The 20,570-nt window shown below is 43.0% G+C and overlaps 1 protein-coding gene across 12 annotated transcripts in view; it reads right to left on the reverse strand.

Annotated features, from left to right (window-relative positions):
• Positions 1-20,570, reverse strand: part of PTPRS (protein tyrosine phosphatase receptor type S) — a 540,344-nt gene that overhangs the window by 39,376 nt on the left and 480,398 nt on the right. The window lies entirely within an intron of this gene.

The following is a 20,570-nucleotide window of genomic DNA, read 5'->3' on the forward strand; positions in this document are numbered from 1 at the left end:
TGTAAAAGACAACCCAACATAACCCCCTCCCACTCCCAGCATGCCTTAGTTTTGTTAGCAAGCAACAGTAGAAGTGGATCATAAGAACAGGGGTGAGTGATCTATGTCCTGTAATACTCTCAAAGAAAAGGATTTTATTTTCAGTTTAAAATCCTATTTTCCTACAATGTATTTTTTCGTACATTAAGGGATATGGGATGATTATTCAGGTACATTGGGACATCCAAAAGCAGCAGCCATGAGGGGGTGGGCAACAGAGCAAACAAAACAGCCTGAAGAACCTTACGACCAAAACCGGCATCAGTTGTGGATGAACATCCTCCTGGTAAAATCGAACAAATGTGTGAACAGAAGGCCTTGCAAATCTGATAAACAGATGCCTGATGCTCAAAAGCACTAACTGATCTTGTGAAGTGCTCTTTGACCAGGAAAGCGACAGCCTTGCCCTTGAGGTCATTAACTCGATTGATAAGCTGTCAAATCCACTCAACAAAAGTGGAATGAGAAGAAGGCTTTCTCCTACAGGTACCTTCAGGAACAAGAAACAGAGTTGAAGTGTAGAAATGGAGCTGTAGCGGAGATCCACATCTAGACAATGGAAGCAAATCTCCATAGAAATTTTAGGCAGGACAGAGAGCAGGTAGAACAATATTGTGGTTAAGGTGAAAGGAAGAAACCGCCTTGGTAAAAAAAGAGGCCTTGAGTTTCAAAACAACCTTGTCAATGTGTAGAACAGTAGTTTTTTTTTTTTGCAGATTTAGGCTGTCAGCTCAGCAACTCACCTCACAGAAGCAATGGAGATGAGAAAGTCAACCTTGCAAATAAGGACAGACAAAGGGAAATTCCTAGTAGGTTCAAAGGGTGGCCTTGGCAGATCGGATTGTGATGGTAGACTTTGCAAGACTCAAATCTGATAGACCCCTGTCCCTCAGGACCTGGTATTCAACAGTCAATCTGTTAAAGCCAACGTCTAAAAAGTAGAGTAACCAGCCCTTGAAACAGAAGATCAGGAAAATCAGGGAGGACCAACACTGGATCTGTTAGGAATATTGTTCAGTGCAAAGATAATCAACAAACCTGCTGAAAAAATAGGGTTTTGGATCTTACATTGGAAGGTTAATAGTCGTTTTCTGCCGCCATCCCGAGAGATTATTTGTAGATTGTGATGCCTCAGGTCAGGTATGGGATTTTAAGGGCAGGAGTAAGAGAGGTAGGCAATAGTTGTGCATAAATTAAAATACAATTTATTGCATAAAGTATAGGTTTATATACAAAGGTAATGGTGACTTGATGGGTAAAGTCCCATTGTGCAAGTGAAGAGGAAATAATAAGATGTGATACACGTGAGAAAAGGAGTGACTTGAGAGTAAGTTTGTAGGTGGTCCTGCTCTGCTGTTCCTCGTGTCAGTAGACAGGGATAATTGCAGAGAAGGGGCCTGATCGGTAATCCGACATGTTTCGGCCAATTGTGGCCTTTATCAAGGATATGTCACCGATTCTAAAGGTAATCAAAGTAGGTGTTAAATCATATCATAATGTACTGTAATTCAAAATACAGTTTTGTACTCAGTATAGTTTGACATACATTTTTTTGTGTCCACTTCCTAAGGTAGTGCCTCCCCGGAGTTTCTCCAGGTGCTACAGGAACAGTATGCCGTATGGGTGAGAGAGGTAATTGGCTGAATATTGAAGGAGAGGAAGAAAGAGAGTTTTTTTCCATTAAATGAGGTCTCAATAAAAATCATTTACTTCTTGGCAGCGTTTCTGGTCCAAGGTCCAATGTGGTTGGGGGTACCCAATTTTCACATTGATGAAGATCGTCTGTAGTAGTAGGGTATATTGTATATAGGTGAGGTACAGTTTTTTGAAAAAAAAAAAAAAAAAAAAGTTTAATAGGCAATGGAAAAGTAGCTTTGGTAGGGAGATAAAACTCCTTCCAGGCTGAACTTACGTTTGTGAAAGAAAGGGGGGAGATCTCATCTAGTCCCGCAGCATAGACGTCTCAGGTCCGACTTCTCCCTTGGTCCGGGAGAGACTGAAGGACCTGGAGTGTTCCCCGGCCTTTTAAAGCAGTCACGCATGCGCAGTGATGCGCTGCGTGCCGCCCATAGGCAGAGTCCGTAGCGTGATACAGGGTGCGCCTGCGTGAAGCAGGAACCGCATCCCTTGTAACCGTGCGGACGTGCCAGTGCGGCCGCCGACACGGATTAGAAACCGAAGTCCCCGCTTGGGATAGGAAGGTGCAAGACCGACCAATCGGTTTCAAAAAATGCCCCGATCCCAAAGGGATTCGGGGCTTTCCGTGCCGGGAGCTCCTGGAGTCTTGTAAGAAGGGGCAAAGAGGAAGTGGATTAACAGAATAAGCATGTTAAAAAAGAGGTGGTACACTGTATAACAGTATAAACATTTTGAAGGTGGTACACTGTATATCAGCGTAATCGTATGTGAATACAGTTATATAAAAGAGGTCCATATATAAAGCATAATATATATAAGTTGCAACAATGTAATAGAAAGAAGAATTTCTGTGGGAGAATGTGGGCGGGTCAGGGGAAGAATATAGTCGGGTATCGCCAGTTGGTTGTATGGTTATGTGATGATGTATGGGCGATTGAATAGTAGGTCGGATATCGCCGGTATGTTGTATATTTGTGCAATGATGTAAGGGCGATTAAGTGGTGAGTAGTATGGTATTGGAGGGCCCGAGTAGGGTCAAGGGTAGGACAATTGTGGAGGATCGATTACTTGTCCATACACATTGAGATTGAGGTTGAGAAGATCTGAAAAGGGTATGGAAATTGTGAGAAATTGTGTTCAGAACGGGAGGTTTCTGGTTTAGTCTTTTTTCCCTGACGAGAAACCTTGCAGAAAAGGACGGAAGCTCTGTGCTTCGTTGAGCCCAGGTGGAATGGTTGCTTTAAGTCTAGAGATCCAGCGCATTTCCAATTGTAGCAAAGTTTTGTTCCAATCTCCGCCTCGTAGCGGGATGTGAATCCTGTCCAAAGCCATGAAGTTTATTTTTGGCATTTTGTATTTATGGTGGTCTCTTACATGTCTGCCCAGTGGGACAAGAAAGTTTCCAACGTGCATGGTCTGAAGATGTTGGTTCACCCGTTTGCCAAACTCCTGTCGGGTCTTCCCTATATAGAAGGACCCACATTCACAGGTCATCATGTATACTATTCCCCTAGTTTTGCAATTACAGAAGTGTTTTGGTCGAAATGGTTCTCCATTGGGTAGAGTAATATTCGTTGTTTGGCGGATAACGTGACATTGGGTACAGCACCCGCAAGGAAACGTGCCTTTAGTTTTGCAGGGATCTTTTTTGGATCCTTCTTTAAATTCACTCCGTACTAATTGTTGTTGTAAGGAGCCTGCCTTCCGAAAGGTAATGGGTGGATTTTGGGGTAAAAGTTTGGAGGTGCTGGGTTCTTCCATGAGAATAGACCAATTTTTAGTAAGGATATTTCTAATTTGTTGGTGCTCGTTGGTGAATCTGATAATTATCCGGGTATCAGGTTCAGTTTTCGTTGGTTCCTTCTTCTTAAAGAAGAGTGTTTCTCTGTCTTTTTGGTTGGCCCGATTAAAGGCCTTGCGTAGTGATGTTTTAGTATAACCTCTTTGTAGAAATCTGTTGGTCAATGCGTTAGCCTCTAGTTGAAAGTTGGTTGGATCTGTACAGTTTCTCTTCAGCCTAAGGTATTGGCTATAAGGTATGGAATTGATTAGGGGTTGTGGGTGAAAGCTGGAGGCGTGAAGGATGGAATTGCCTGCCGTGTCTTTTCTGTATAGAGTGGTGGAAATTTTGCCTGTGGAGTCTTTGTATATTAGGGTATCGAGAAACGATACTTGTTGTCTACTGTAGGTCATTGTAAAAAACATGTTATGTTCGTTTTTGTTCATCCTGGTTAATAATTCTTGTATCATATGTTCTGGCCCGTTCCATACAATCAGTATGTCATCAATATATCGTTGAAATATAAGAATCTTGTCAATGTAGGTGGCATTCTCCTCATTTGATAGGAATTCTTGCTCCCATGAGCCTAAATAGATATTTGCATAAGAGGGGGCGCAGCTGGTTCCCATCGCTACCCCGCATGTTTGGATGTAGTAGTTGCCACCAAAGGTAAAGACATTGTGATTGAGTATGTATTGTAGCATATCGATGATGAATTTATTGAAGTTTTGATCACGTTCACTGTGGCATTGGAGTGTCTTTTCCACTGCTTGGAGCCCTTTGGTATGGGGTATGTTGTTGTATAAGGATTCTACATCGATCGTAATTAGGTAGGTTTCTTTTGGAATGGTGATGTCATTCAGTATTCTAAGGAGGTGAAGGGTGTCTTGAGTGTACGATGGTAGTTCTTTAACATGAGGGCGTAGGTATCTATCTATTACCTTGCTCACAGACTCAGATATGCTTCCGTTGCCCGAGATAATTGGTCTTCCAGGGGGGTCTTCAAGGTCCTTGTGTAGTTTGGGTAGCGCATATAGTGTAGGTGTTTTCGGATGTGGTGTCCTTATGTATTCCCATAACGTTTGAGAGATGGTGCCATCTTTGAATGCGTTATCAACTTTTGAGTAGAAAATTTGATCGTATGTTTTGGTCATTATGGGGAGAATCTTCTTGTAGCATTTTGTATTTGAAAGTATAGTGTGGCACATATTTTTGTATTTTTCCTTGCTCATTACTACTACATTTCCTCCTTTGTCTGAAGGCTTGATGATGATATCATCGTTATCTCTGAGTTCTTGAAGGGCTCGTTTTTGTTTATTCGTTAGATTTGACATATGTTTTCTCTCCTTGATGGATTCTATATCTTTGGTAGTTTGTCGCACGAACAATGCGATGGCCGGATTGATGTTGAGAGATGGGAATTTATTGGATTTCTTTTTAAAAGAAGGTTGATCTGAGGTTGTTTCTTGTTCATCACTGTCAGGTTCTTTGTCTGATTCAGTTGGGTCATCCCAATCATCTAAATCGCTTTCTTGGAGTAATAGATTGAGGTCACGAATGGCTCTGAATTCCGCTGCTGTGAACGTTGGTGTAGCTTGTACTGGTTGAGGTTGTTTTTGGTAAAAGGTTTTTAGTAGTAAATTCCGGGCGAATAGATGGACATCTTTGATAGTTTCGAATCTATCAAGGCTGGTATTGGGGCAGAAGGAGAGTCCTAAGGATAGTACTTCTTTTTGATCATCTGTTAGGATGTGGGGTGATAGATTTATGACCGTTTTTCTTCTTCCTGTTTCTTCTCTGATTGTTTCTTCTGAGGTTTTTGGTTTGTTTTCCCTAAAAAAACCCTTTGTTGTTTGGTGTCCACTTTTGATCTCGTAAAGATCTCGTGTGGTTTGAGAGGTGGATTTATATTCCCCGAGTGTGTTCCTTGTTCTTCTGTCAGGTTTATTTCTTGAGGTTCTGTTTCTTGAGGATTTTCATCGTCTGTTCTGTGTTGAGGTTCATGTTGTTTTGGGGTTTCTCTTCTTCTATTTTTATATCGTTCCGTGCCCGAGTTGTATGAGGACGAGTCGGAGGAATAGTGGGGTTGTCCAGTTCTGTCTGTAGATCTACCGTATTGGGTTCTACGGTTTGAGCGTTGGTTTGACCATCTGTAGGCCCTGCCTTGTGCGAAAGCGTTCTTGTCGCGCCAGTATTTTCTTTCTTTTTTGCGGAGAATGTCTTTTCCGTATTCTTCTAGGTGCGATTTGAGTTTGTTTTCCTGTTCGCTGTATAGTTGAACTTTTTTAAGGGGAGCTAGTTGTTCATAGGTCCTTTTGATGTCGAGGTCTAAGGTTTTAATTTGTCTTAGATATTCTTCTTGCAAAAGAATCATTAAATTCCGCGAACATTCATTTAGTTGGTTTTCCCATTCTTTCTTGAGTTGTGTCGTGACATTTTCCATGGTGGGAAAAATTTGAATTCTTAATCCAACAGGGTTGATTTTCTCGCTAATATAACGTTCAAATGTCTTGATATGCCAGTGTAGTGCTGATTTTCTCTCCAGATGTTTTTGGAGTGTCCTAAATAGCGCCAGAATGTCTGATTCAGTTTGTTCTTTAACTTTAAAACTGGTCTGGATACCCGACATAAGGGTCTCCCACTCATCACCGACCAGGTCTCCCATATTCTTTTCTTCTTCTTCTTCTGTCATCCTTTCTGGCTAGGAGAAAGGTATGAATTTGAAAGCAGGCAAAAAACACGGTCTTCCTTAGACTGTGGTGGATTCCACAGTGAAAGCTGTGTTTGCCCTGTATTTAGTAAGGCTGGTGCTTTGCTGCTTAGCAACCAAGGAGTAGGTTTGTATACGGGGTTGTAGTATTTCCAGAGATCCGAGAGGGCGTGGATGTGTTATCCATCCGGGGTATTGGTTGAAAAAATAGGGTTTTGGATCTTACATTGGAAGGTTAATAGTCGTTTTCTGCCGCCATCCCGAGAGATTATTTGTAGATTGTGATGCCTCAGGTCAGGTATGGGATTTTAAGGGCAGGAGTAAGAGAGGTAGGCAATAGTTGTGCATAAATTAAAATACAATTTATTGCATAAAGTATAGGTTTATATACAAAGGTAATGGTGACTTGATGGGTAAAGTCCCATTGTGCAAGTGAAGAGGAAATAATAAGATGTGATACACGTGAGAAAAGGAGTGACTTGAGAGTAAGTTTGTAGGTGGTCCTGCTCTGCTGTTCCTCGTGTCAGTAGACAGGGATAATTGCAGAGAAGGGGCCTGATCGGTAATCCGACATGTTTCGGCCAATTGTGGCCTTTATCAAGGATATGTCACCGATTCTAAAGGTAATCAAAGTAGGTGTTAAATCATATCATAATGTACTGTAATTCAAAATACAGTTTTGTACTCAGTATAGTTTGACATACATTTTTTTGTGTCCACTTCCTAAGGTAGTGCCTCCCCGGAGTTTCTCCAGGTGCTACAGGAACAGTATGCTGTATGGGTGAGAGAGGTAATTGGCTGAATATTGAAGGAGAGGAAGAAAGAGAGTTTTTTTCCATTAAATGAGGTCTCAATAAAAATCATTTACTTCTTGGCAGCGTTTCTGGTCCAAGGTCCATTGTGGTTGGGGGTACCCAATTTTCACATTGATGAAGATCGTCTGTAGTAGTAGGGTATATTGTATATAGGTGAGGTACAGTTTTTTGAAAAAAAAAAAAAGTTTAATAGGCAATGGAAAAGTAGCTTTGGTAGGGAGATAAAACTCCTTCCAGGCTGAACTTACGTTTGTGAAAGAAAGGGGGGAGATCTCATCTAGTCCCGCAGCATAGACGTCTCAGGTCCGACTTCTCCCTTGGTCCGGGAGAGACTGAAGGACCTGGAGTGTTCCCCGGCCTTTTAAAGCAGTCACGCATGCGCAGTGATGCGCTGCGTGCCGCCCATAGGCAGAGTCCGTAGCGTGATACAGGGTGCGCCTGCGTGAAGCAGGAACCGCATCCCTTGTAACCGTGCGGACGTGCCAGTGCGGCCGCCGACACGGATTAGAAACCGAAGTCCCCGCTTGGGATAGGAAGGTGCAAGACCGACCAATCGGTTTCAAAAAATGCCCCGATCCCAAAGGGATTCGGGGCTTTCCGTGCCGGGAGCTCCTGGAGTCTTGTAAGAAGGGGCAAAGAGGAAGTGGATTAACAGAATAAGCATGTTAAAAAAGAGGTGGTACACTGTATAACAGTATAAACATTTTGAAGGTGGTACACTGTATATCAGCGTAATCGTATGTGAATACAGTTATATAAAAGAGGTCCATATATAAAGCATAATATATATAAGTTGCAACAATGTAATAGAAAGAAGAATTTCTGTGGGAGAATGTGGGCGGGTCAGGAAGACTATATTCTTCCCCTGACCCGCCCACATTCTCCCACAGAAATTCTTCTTTCTATTACATTGTTGCAACTTATATATATTATGCTTTATATATGGACCTCTTTTATATAACTGTATTCACATACGATTACGCTGATATACAGTGTACCACCTTCAAAATGTTTATACTGTTATACAGTGTACCACCTCTTTTTTAACATGCTTATTCTGTTAATCCACTTCCTCTTTGCCCCTTCTTACAAGACTCCAGGAGCTCCCGGCACGGAAAGCCCCGAATCCCTTTGGGATCGGGGCATTTTTTGAAACCGATTGGTCGGTCTTGCACCTTCCTATCCCAAGCGGGGACTTCGGTTTCTAATCCGTGTCGGCGGCCGCACTGGCACGTCCGCACGGTTACAAGGGATGCGGTTCCTGCTTCACGCAGGCGCACCCTGTATCACGCTACGGACTCTGCCTATGGGCGGCACGCAGCGCATCACTGCGCATGCGTGACTGCTTTAAAAGGCCGGGGAACACTCCAGGTCCTTCAGTCTCTCCCGGACCAAGGGAGAAGTCGGACCTGAGACGTCTATGCTGCGGGACTAGATGAGATCTCCCCCCTTTCTTTCACAAACGTAAGTTCAGCCTGGAAGGAGTTTTATCTCCCTACCAAAGCTACTTTTCCATTGCCTATTAAACTTTTTTTTTTTTTTCAAAAAACTGTACCTCACCTATATACAATATACCCTACTACTACAGACGATCTTCATCAATGTGAAAATTGGGTACCCCCAACCACATTGGACCTTGGACCAGAAACGCTGCCAAGAAGTAAATGATTTTTATTGAGACCTCATTTAATGGAAAAAAACTCTCTTTCTTCCTCTCCTTCAATATTCAGCCAATTACCTCTCTCACCCATACAGCATACTGTTCCTGTAGCACCTGGAGAAACTCCGGGGAGGCACTACCTTAGGAAGTGGACACAAAAAAATGTATGTCAAACTATACTGAGTACAAAACTGTATTTTGAATTACAGTACATTATGATATGATTTAACACCTACTTTGATTACCTTTAGAATCGGTGACATATCCTTGATAAAGGCCACAATTGGCCGAAACATGTCGGATTACCGATCAGGCCCCTTCTCTGCAATTATCCCTGTCTACTGACACGAGGAACAGCAGAGCAGGACCACCTACAAACTTACTCTCAAGTCACTCCTTTTCTCACGTGTATCACATCTTATTATTTCCTCTTCACTTGCACAATGGGACTTTACCCATCAAGTCACCATTACCTTTGTATATAAACCTATACTTTATGCAATAAATTGTATTTTAATTTATGCACAACTATTGCCTACCTCTCTTACTCCTGCCCTTAAAATCCCATACCTGACCTGAGGCATCACAATCTACAAATAATCTCTCGGGATGGCGGCAGAAAACGACTATTAACCTTCCAATGTAAGATCCAAAACCCTATTTTTTCAACCAATACCCCGGATGGATAACACATCCACGCCCTCTCGGATCTCTGGAAATACTACAACCCCGTATACAAACCTACTCCTTGGTTGCTAAGCAGCAAAGCACCAGCCTTACTAAATACAGGGCAAACACAGCTTTCACTGTGGAATCCACCACAGTCTAAGGAAGACCGTGTTTTTTGCCTGCTTTCAAATTCATACCTTTCTCCTAGCCAGAAAGGATGACAGAAGAAGAAGAAGAAAAGAATATGGGAGACCTGGTCGGTGATGAGTGGGAGACCCTTATGTCGGGTATCCAGACCAGTTTTAAAGTTAAAGAACAAACTGAATCAGACATTCTGGCGCTATTTAGGACACTCCAAAAACATCTGGAGAGAAAATCAGCACTACACTGGCATATCAAGACATTTGAACGTTATATTAGCGAGAAAATCAACCCTGTTGGATTAAGAATTCAAATTTTTCCCACCATGGAAAATGTCACGACACAACTCAAGAAAGAATGGGAAAACCAACTAAATGAATGTTCGCGGAATTTAATGATTCTTTTGCAAGAAGAATATCTAAGACAAATTAAAACCTTAGACCTCGACATCAAAAGGACCTATGAACAACTAGCTCCCCTTAAAAAAGTTCAACTATACAGCGAACAGGAAAACAAACTCAAATCGCACCTAGAAGAATACGGAAAAGACATTCTCCGCAAAAAAGAAAGAAAATACTGGCGCGACAAGAACGCTTTCGCACAAGGCAGGGCCTACAGATGGTCAAACCAACGCTCAAACCGTAGAACCCAATACGGTAGATCTACAGACAGAACTGGACAACCCCACTATTCCTCCGACTCGTCCTCATACAACTCGGGCACGGAACGATATAAAAATAGAAGAAGAGAAACCCCAAAACAACATGAACCTCAACACAGAACAGACGATGAAAATCCTCAAGAAACAGAACCTCAAGAAATAAACCTGACAGAAGAACAAGGAACACACTCGGGGAATATAAATCCACCTCTCAAACCACACGAGATCTTTACGAGATCAAAAGTGGACACCAAACAACAAAGGGTTTTTTTAGGGAAAACAAACCAAAAACCTCAGAAGAAACAATCAGAGAAGAAACAGGAAGAAGAAAAACGGTCATAAATCTATCACCCCACATCCTAACAGATGATCAAAAAGAAGTACTATCCTTAGGACTCTCCTTCTGCCCCAATACCAGCCTTGATAGATTCGAAACTATCAAAGATGTCCATCTATTCGCCCGGAATTTACTACTAAAAACCTTTTACCAAAAACAACCTCAACCAGTACAAGCTACACCAACGTTCACAGCAGCGGAATTCAGAGCCATTCGTGACCTCAATCTATTACTCCAAGAAAGCGATTTAGATGATTGGGATGACCCAACTGAATCAGACAAAGAACCTGACAGTGATGAACAAGAAACAACCTCAGATCAACCTTCTTTTAAAAAGAAATCCAATAAATTCCCATCTCTCAACATCAATCCGGCCATCGCATTGTTCGTGCGACAAACTACCAAAGATATAGAATCCATCAAGGAGAGAAAACATATGTCAAATCTAACGAATAAACAAAAACGAGCCCTTCAAGAACTCAGAGATAACGATGATATCATCATCAAGCCTTCAGACAAAGGAGGAAATGTAGTAGTAATGAGCAAGGAAAAATACAAAAATATGTGCCACACTATACTTTCAAATACAAAATGCTACAAGAAGATTCTCCCCATAATGACCAAAACATACGATCAAATTTTCTACTCAAAAGTTGATAACGCATTCAAAGATGGCACCATCTCTCAAACGTTATGGGAATACATAAGGACACCACATCCGAAAACACCTACACTATATGCGCTACCCAAACTACACAAGGACCTTGAAGACCCCCCTGGAAGACCAATTATCTCGGGCAACGGAAGCATATCTGAGTCTGTGAGCAAGGTAATAGATAGATACCTACGCCCTCATGTTAAAGAACTACCATCGTACACTCAAGACACCCTTCACCTCCTTAGAATACTGAATGACATCACCATTCCAAAAGAAACCTACCTAATTACGATCGATGTAGAATCCTTATACAACAACATACCCCATACCAAAGGGCTCCAAGCAGTGGAAAAGACACTCCAATGCCACAGTGAACGTGATCAAAACTTCAATAAATTCATCATCGATATGCTACAATACATACTCAATCACAATGTCTTTACCTTTGGTGGCAACTACTACATCCAAACATGCGGGGTAGCGATGGGAACCAGCTGCGCCCCCTCTTATGCAAATATCTATTTAGGCTCATGGGAGCAAGAATTCCTATCAAATGAGGAGAATGCCACCTACATTGACAAGATTCTTATATTTCAACGATATATTGATGACATACTGATTGTATGGAACGGGCCAGAACATATGATACAAGAATTATTAACCAGGATGAACAAAAACGAACATAACATGTTTTTTACAATGACCTACAGTAGACAACAAGTATCGTTTCTCGATACCCTAATATACAAAGACTCCACAGGCAAAATTTCCACCACTCTATACAGAAAAGACACGGCAGGCAATTCCATCCTTCACGCCTCCAGCTTTCACCCACAACCCCTAATCAATTCCATACCTTATAGCCAATACCTTAGGCTGAAGAGAAACTGTACAGATCCAACCAACTTTCAACTAGAGGCTAACGCATTGACCAACAGATTTCTACAAAGAGGTTATACTAAAACATCACTACGCAAGGCCTTTAATCGGGCCAACCAAAAAGACAGAGAAACACTCTTCTTTAAGAAGAAGGAACCAACGAAAACTGAACCTGATACCCGGATAATTATCAGATTCACCAACGAGCACCAACAAATTAGAAATATCCTTACTAAAAATTGGTCTATTCTCATGGAAGAACCCAGCACCTCCAAACTTTTACCCCAAAATCCACCCATTACCTTTCGGAAGGCAGGCTCCTTACAACAACAATTAGTACGGAGTGAATTTAAAGAAGGATCCAAAAAAGATCCCTGCAAAACTAAAGGCACGTTTCCTTGCGGGTGCTGTACCCAATGTCACGTTATCCGCCAAACAACGAATATTACTCTACCCAATGGAGAACCATTTCGACCAAAACACTTCTGTAATTGCAAAACTAGGGGAATAGTATACATGATGACCTGTGAATGTGGGTCCTTCTATATAGGGAAGACCCGACAGGAGTTTGGCAAACGGGTGAACCAACATCTTCAGACCATGCACGTTGGAAACTTTCTTGTCCCACTGGGCAGACATGTAAGAGACCACCATAAATACAAAATGCCAAAAATAAACTTCATGGCTTTGGACAGGATTCACATCCCGCTACGAGGCGGAGATTGGAACAAAACTTTGCTACAATTGGAAATGCGCTGGATCTCTAGACTTAAAGCAACCATTCCACCTGGGCTCAACGAAGCACAGAGCTTCCGTCCTTTTCTGCAAGGTTTCTCGTCAGGGAAAAAAGACTAAACCAGAAACCTCCCGTTCTGAACACAATTTCTCACAATTTCCATACCCTTTTCAGATCTTCTCAACCTCAATCTCAATGTGTATGGACAAGTAATCGATCCTCCACAATTGTCCTACCCTTGACCCTACTCGGGCCCTCCAATACCATACTACTCACCACTTAATCGCCCTTACATCATTGCACAAATATACAACATACCGGCGATATCCGACCTACTATTCAATCGCCCATACATCATCACATAACCATACAACCAACTGGCGATACCCGACTATATTCTTCCCCTGACCCGCCCACATTCTCCCACAGAAATTCTTCTTTCTATTACATTGTTGCAACTTATATATATTATGCTTTATATATGGACCTCTTTTATATAACTGTATTCACATACGATTACGCTGATATACAGTGTACCACCTTCAAAATGTTTATACTGTTATACAGTGTACCACCTCTTTTTTAACATGCTTATTCTGTTAATCCACTTCCTCTTTGCCCCTTCTTACAAGACTCCAGGAGCTCCCGGCACGGAAAGCCCCGAATCCCTTTGGGATCGGGGCATTTTTTGAAACCGATTGGTCGGTCTTGCACCTTCCTATCCCAAGCGGGGACTTCGGTTTCTAATCCGTGTCGGCGGCCGCACTGGCACGTCCGCACGGTTACAAGGGATGCGGTTCCTGCTTCACGCAGGCGCACCCTGTATCACGCTACGGACTCTGCCTATGGGCGGCACGCAGCGCATCACTGCGCATGCGTGACTGCTTTAAAAGGCCGGGGAACACTCCAGGTCCTTCAGTCTCTCCCGGACCAAGGGAGAAGTCGGACCTGAGACGTCTATGCTGCGGGACTAGATGAGATCTCCCCCCTTTCTTTCACAAACGTAAGTTCAGCCTGGAAGGAGTTTTATCTCCCTACCAAAGCTACTGTTCCATTGCCTATTAAACTTTTTTTTTTTTTCAAAAAACTGTACCTCACCTATATACAATATACCCTACTACTACAGACGATCTTCATCAATGTGAAAATTGGGTACCCCCAACCACATTGGACCTTGGACCAGAAACGCTGCCAAGAAGTAAATGATTTTTATTGAGACCTCATTTAATGGAAAAAAACTCTCTTTCTTCCTCTCCTTCAATATTCAGCCAATTACCTCTCTCACCCATACAGCATACTGTTCCTGTAGCACCTGGAGAAACTCCGGGGAGGCACTACCTTAGGAAGTGGACACAAAAAAAATGTATGTCAAACTATACTGAGTACAAAACTGTATTTTGAATTACAGTACATTATGATATGATTTAACACCTACTTTGATTACCTTTAGAATCGGTGACATATCCTTGATAAAGGCCACAATTGGCCGAAACATGTCGGATTACCGATCAGGCCCCTTCTCTGCAATTATCCCTGTCTACTGACACGAGGAACAGCAGAGCAGGACCACCTACAAACTTACTCTCAAGTCACTCCTTTTCTCACGTGTATCACATCTTATTATTTCCTCTTCACTTGCACAATGGGACTTTACCCATCAAGTCACCATTACCTTTGTATATAAACCTATACTTTATGCAATAAATTGTATTTTAATTTATGCACAACTATTGCCTACCTCTCTTACTCCTGCCCTTAAAATCCCATACCTGACCTGAGGCATCACAATCTACAAACAACAAACCTGCTGAATTTGTTATTGAACATGGAAGCAAGGAGATCCATGTCTGCTGCTCCCCAATGTGTGACATAGGTATGGAAACACTTCAGGGTAAAAAGATCATTCTTTCGTCTTTCAAGTGCAGCTGTTCAGTGAGGAAGTCTGCCTACCATTTTTTCACGCCCAGGATGTGCATGGCAGCCAGGGCTGGAATGTGAAGTTCTGCCCAAGCCAAAATCAGATCTGCTTCTCTTTGAGCTGCGAATGTTCTGGTGGTTATTGTAAGTCACTGCTGCTACATTGTCTGACTGAATTATGGTGGTATGACCTTACAGACATGAGGTCCAGAGTTGAAGTGGTGGAGTCTTTAGTTCCAGAATATCAATAAGGAGCCGAGTTTCCTCTGATGTCCTTTATACCACAGGGTACCCAGGACTACTCCCCCGCCCAACAGGCTGTTATCCATCATAAGCACTGAGCATCTTCAAAAACCATTGGGAGGAAGGATTTTCCCTATTTCAGCACTTAACTTGTGACCCCCAATGCCAGAGCAAACCCGGTCCTACTGGTCAGGCTTATGGGAAGATCTAGACACTGCACCCTTATGCTGCCAGAATGTTGTAAAGATCCTCATTATAAAATTAAGAGTTAGATGGCACCTGAAAAATCCAAACATAGGAGACTGGAGTTCAGGGGATGGAAAACCCTTGATAAGGCTGTGTCGAAGATCAGTTCCAGAAAGTGGAAGTGATAAGACAGTTTCAGTATTGATATCTGGAGATTTAGGATCCACTCAAAACTGTATGGTCTGTAGGACACCGACAGATCCGGATTCAACTCTCAGAAGAAGGTTTTCCAGAAGGTTTGCCCACTTTGGGAATGCCCTGAAAGCAAAGCAGAGACGGGAAAGGTGCAGTCTAAAGACTTGTGGACTTGGAGGACCCCCCAGTCCAGGACTTACAGCAGCACTGAGTTCCAGTATCTTGGACCTGGTGGCCTGAGTAAAATAAGGCACCCCTTTTTAGCCTCCGAAGAGGGTTTCCCAGATAGATGTTTCCTTTATTTTCTGGAGCAAAAAAAGTACACTTCCACCCAATGACCTCATTAAAAAAGTTGTCTAAAGATTCGCCAAAAAGGTGCTCCCAATATAAGGGCATATGCCTTTCTAGCACAAATACGCTGCTGGTCAACATTTGAGCCAAAGTGTGATTTGCATATGTACCAAATGGGGCCCATTTTGTTTTTTTTTTTTTTGTTTTTTAGCCCTATATTATTCACTAGCCCATCAGCACAATAATGTGAGACAGAAAGGTCCATCAGGATAGATCCAGGATCCTTGGACACAACCTTGGATCAGACAGCTAAGCATGATCACAAGAACAGGTTGCAGGGCAGGACCTGAAAGGAAGACTAAGGCCTTACAATAGGCTTCTAGCCTTTTATCCACTGGATATTTAAATATAGGGATATCTTCAACAGGGACAGTGAGAGTCTTTTTAAAAAACAGTTTATTGGGTATACAATAAGGACAAATCACTTTTTTTAGGAGCCTTTTCTCTATAGGTTATTGCTAGGTAAAATGCTTGGGAGCAGCAAATACCTTTTCCAGGTTAGGCCAGTCACCAAGAGGATAAAATGCAATAGGGTTTGCACCGGAAAATACTTTTGAGGGCTCTGTAGAGAAACCAGGTAAATCCCGTTAAGTGCACTTGATGCAGGCAGCTTTGAATCATTACATGCACAGACACAATAAGGATTGAGGTGGTTATCTTCAAGTTTTGGAGTAATGTCTGTAGACTGCAAATCCTCGTGTACCCAATCCTCAAATAAGTATAATGTACAATCCCTCTTCATCCTTGTTTGTGCAAAAGCAAGTGTGAATTCAGCCTCAGTGAATTCACAGACGGACTTTGTAGTAGGAAGTGTGGAATTATGCTTGTGACCCCTGCATTTTGAGTCAGGTATCATGGCTGCAATTTTGCCCATAAACTCAGTAGCTGATAGTTCTTCCCTAGATAATACCTAGGAAGGGTTAACCCCTAGTAGGGGTTAAGGAACACTCAGAGGAGTGCTCCAATGCAGGCAGAGGACAGTGGCAAGATGCAAGATGCCCCAGCAGTGTTAGCAGGTTGCCAGCCGGCCAATACAGAGTAAATGACTTTGCCATTTGTAAGGTAGCAGGGAGTGCAGGTACCATCCAGAGGTTTGTAGAACTGATGCAGGTGCAGATAGTAAGAAGGTAACAAGGTTCACATGCAGTAAAAAAAAAAAAATGGCGCACACATGCGCAGTATGGTCATCGTGGAGGGGTCTTGTGCAAGAGCAGAAGGGTCCACAGTCCATGCAGCTTCAGAAGGCAGGTCGCACAAGTGGCGAATTTAAACATTGGTGCAACTATCCCTTCCCACCACTGGCTGTGCACACAATGTGTTGCAGGGGGAGCCCAATGGATTGAACCCTTAGGAGGGGGTGGGGTGGGGTAATGGACTGTATACGCCAACACAGGCTTCCAGTAAAACATGGGCAAAATCCCTACTCACCACAGATTAGGTCCAGCAAGGTTCCTGCAGCACCCTTCCAGCACATCAGGTGATAGGGAGAGGCGGGATCCAGGGAATATGCAGTTCCTGCCAATATTTGCCCCACTGGCTAGCATACCCTTCAAGGAGTCTTCAGGGACAAAGTTTCACCAATTTATTGCAGCTCTGGACCTATAAAGTATTCTGTGGCTGACTCAACACACTGCACCATAGGTACCTAGATGAGTGTCTTACGCAGAGTCAGTCACACAAAGACACATTACAGGCTTGCCATTCTGCATTTTCTTAGATGGGTCCATGTATGGCTTCCATGGGAATGCTTAAGATAAGTCAACCTGATTGCATTTGACACACTTCTCCACACATGGCTAATGTGTAAGTTAAAGTCTACAGGCTTAGAATATTCAGTCTGTAAATGGATAGGTTGTGAGTGTTGTGCGACTGAGTGTCAAGTGAGTGTAGCGGAGTACCAGAGGGTGAGAAGGTAGAGTTAGGAAGCCAGGAAACCGCCACACAGGACAGATTTTAATTACTAAATTCCCATTAGATTAGTAGGTACAATGCCCGGCGGGTGTGGAGATGCGACTCGGTGTACATCTTGTGTACATCTTGTAATATGTATGCGTTCCTCGATCTTGCGATCGAGGGCGAATACAAATGCGCAAAATGTAAGCACGTTGCTTCCCTGGAAGCTCAGGTCCTGAATCTGGGGAGGCAGCTGGCAACACTGAGCCAAATGTCCATACCGAAGGAGAGCCAGCATCGTACCAGTCAGCCGCAGGCAGGGGCCTGCACAGAGGTGGGCGGAGTATTGGAGGTGCAGGCATCAGAGCAGAGTAGAGGGGTGACAGTTAGGAAGGGTAGAAGGGGACAAGGCAAGGAGGCTGTTCCCAGGCTGGAGCACCCCAATAGATACGCCCCGTTGCGTGATTTTGGGGAAACCAGTCAGGGACCAGCATTGCTGGAGCAGAGCGACGCCCCTAGCTGCCAGGGGAAGAACTCCTCCAGTGAGGCCGGGAGAAAGGGAAAGGAAAGACAGGTGCTGGTGGTAGGGGACTCAATTATTAGAAGGACAGACAGTGCAATCTGCCACAAAGACCGTGTGCGCCGAACAGTCTGTTGTTTTCAGGTCGCTCGGGTTCGGCACATCGCGGATTGGGTGGACAGATTACTGGGTGGGGGGAAGACCCAGCTGTCATGGTACACGTGGGTACCAATGACATAGGCAGAGGAAGATGGAGAGTCCTAAATGATTTCAGGGACTTAGGAGCTAAGTTGAGGACTAGGACCTCCAAGTTTGTATTTTCAGAAATACTACCTGTACCTCGAGCCACACCAGAGAGGCAGCGGGAGATTAGGGAAGTTAACAAGTGGCTGAGGAGCTGGTGTAGTAAGGAGGGTTTCGGGTTCCTGGAGAACTGGGCCGACTTCTCAGTCGGCCACCGGCTCTTTGGTAGGGACGGATTGCACCTAAATGGGGAGGGTGCAACCGTACTGGGTGAGAAGATGGCCGAAAAGTTAGAGGGGCTTTTAAACTAGGTGATGGGGGGGAGGGTACAGATGTAGAATTAGCCAGTGGAAAGCAAGATTCAGAGGGCAGAAATGGGGACATTAGCGGTAGGTTGCTCGGAGCTCCTAAACCCAGGGGGGTATGGGGAAAAATCAAGAAAGCAGCCTAAAAACATCAAATGAGGATATATGTAACCGGTCAAAATTTCAAGGGTTGTATACTAATGCCAGAAGCCTGGCTAACAAGATGGGAGAGCTGGAGCTGCTGATGTTTGAGGAGGACTTAGATTTTGTGGGGATAATGAGATTTGGTTTGACAGCTCTCATGACTGGATGGCAACCATTCAGAGGTATTCCCTTTATCGCAGAGATAGAGAAGGTAAAAAAGGGGGAGGGGTATGTCTGTATATTAAGAACAGTATACAGGTAAATATGAGGGATGATATTAATAATGGAGCTATGGACGAGGCAGAATCCCTATGGGTAGAACTTCAAAGGGAAGGCACTGTGGGGAAGGTAATATTGGGCGTATGCTATAGGCCCCCCAACCAGAGGGAGGAGGGGGAGGCGGACCTCCTTTTACAGATAGGATTGGCAGCAAGGATGGGAATGTCATTATAATGGGGGACTTTAATTATCCAGATATAGACTGGGCAGAAGGAACCGCGCATTCAGCCAAGGCTCGGCAGTTCCTAAATGTTTTGCAGGACAATTTCATGGGTCAGATGGTGAACGCACCGACAAGAAACAATGCGGTACTTGACCTACTGATTATCAACAATACAGACCTGCTCACGGATATAGAAATACGGGACAACTTAGGAAACAGTGATCATAAGTCAATTAGTTTCAGTATTAATTATAGTAATAGTAAACACAAGGGCAATATAAGGACACTGAATTTCAAAAGAGCCACTTTCCCAAAACTGCGCTCTCTGCTAGAAAATATCAAATGGGATAGAACCCTGGGAACAAAGAACACGGAGGAAAAATGGGAGTGCTTCAAAAGCATAGTTAACAAAGGGATTGACCAGTGCATTCCGAAGGGAAATACATTTAAAAGAGCAAAACTAAAGTCTGGGTGGCTAAACTCCAACATAAAAATGCATATTAATGCTAAAGGAAAGGCCTTCAAAAAAATACAAGACTGAAGGGACATTGGCAGCTTTCAATCATTACAAAGAGTGTAATAAGAAATGTAAAGACGAAATCAGGGCGGCTAAAATAGAACATGAGAGACATATAGTGGAAGAGAGGAAAGGAAAAGGAGGGGGAAGGTGTATGGCGCTGCCAAAAAGTGCTGATGTTTCTAGATGTCCAAAAAATAGGTGTTAAGGGTATATACAATATAAATCACCACTGTGAATAAAGTGTCCAGTGCATCGTGTGTGTCTTCCTAATAAATGTGCAATACTAAAGGATAATTCAACTATGTAAATGATAAATATTGTGAAAAAAAGTGGATACAAAATAGGTGAAAATTGGTATGATAAGAAAAATATATGAAATGTATGAATTATACAAAATATAAAACCTATATAAAAGGTGTGAAATATACAAAATATAAAAATAAATATATAAAATATAAAAAGTGGATCCACTTAAATCTACAGCCGTAAAATACAAAACATCAAGTATGACTTAAATGAGGTGCACAATAAGTATGTAAATATTATGGCAGCAGTAATACAAGAATAAATAAGTCCGTTACACCTAAGAAAGAACGAATAGTCCCACAATGCTAAAAAAACTTTTCCTAAAAAACAGGGCAAAAAAGGTGACTTGAGTGCAGGTGTTCTGATGATAAATATTAAAGGTGCTCAGGTATATGGTGACCATTCAGTGCTCCCCGCACCCCTTGGACCGCACTCACCAGAACTATGTACCCCTGCAGGGGTATCAGGCCTTGAATCTATAATCCTGGATCTCCTCCACTGACCATCAAAGTGGTTGGGTGGTCCAATTATCTGCCCGAATCTTGTAAACCCGGTTCCGTGGTGTTAGGGTCCGAAGGTGTA

This window comes from Pelophylax lessonae (genome assembly GCF_965119305.1).
Source record: "Pelophylax lessonae genome assembly, chromosome: 1".
NCBI lineage: Eukaryota > Metazoa > Chordata > Amphibia > Anura > Ranidae > Pelophylax > Pelophylax lessonae.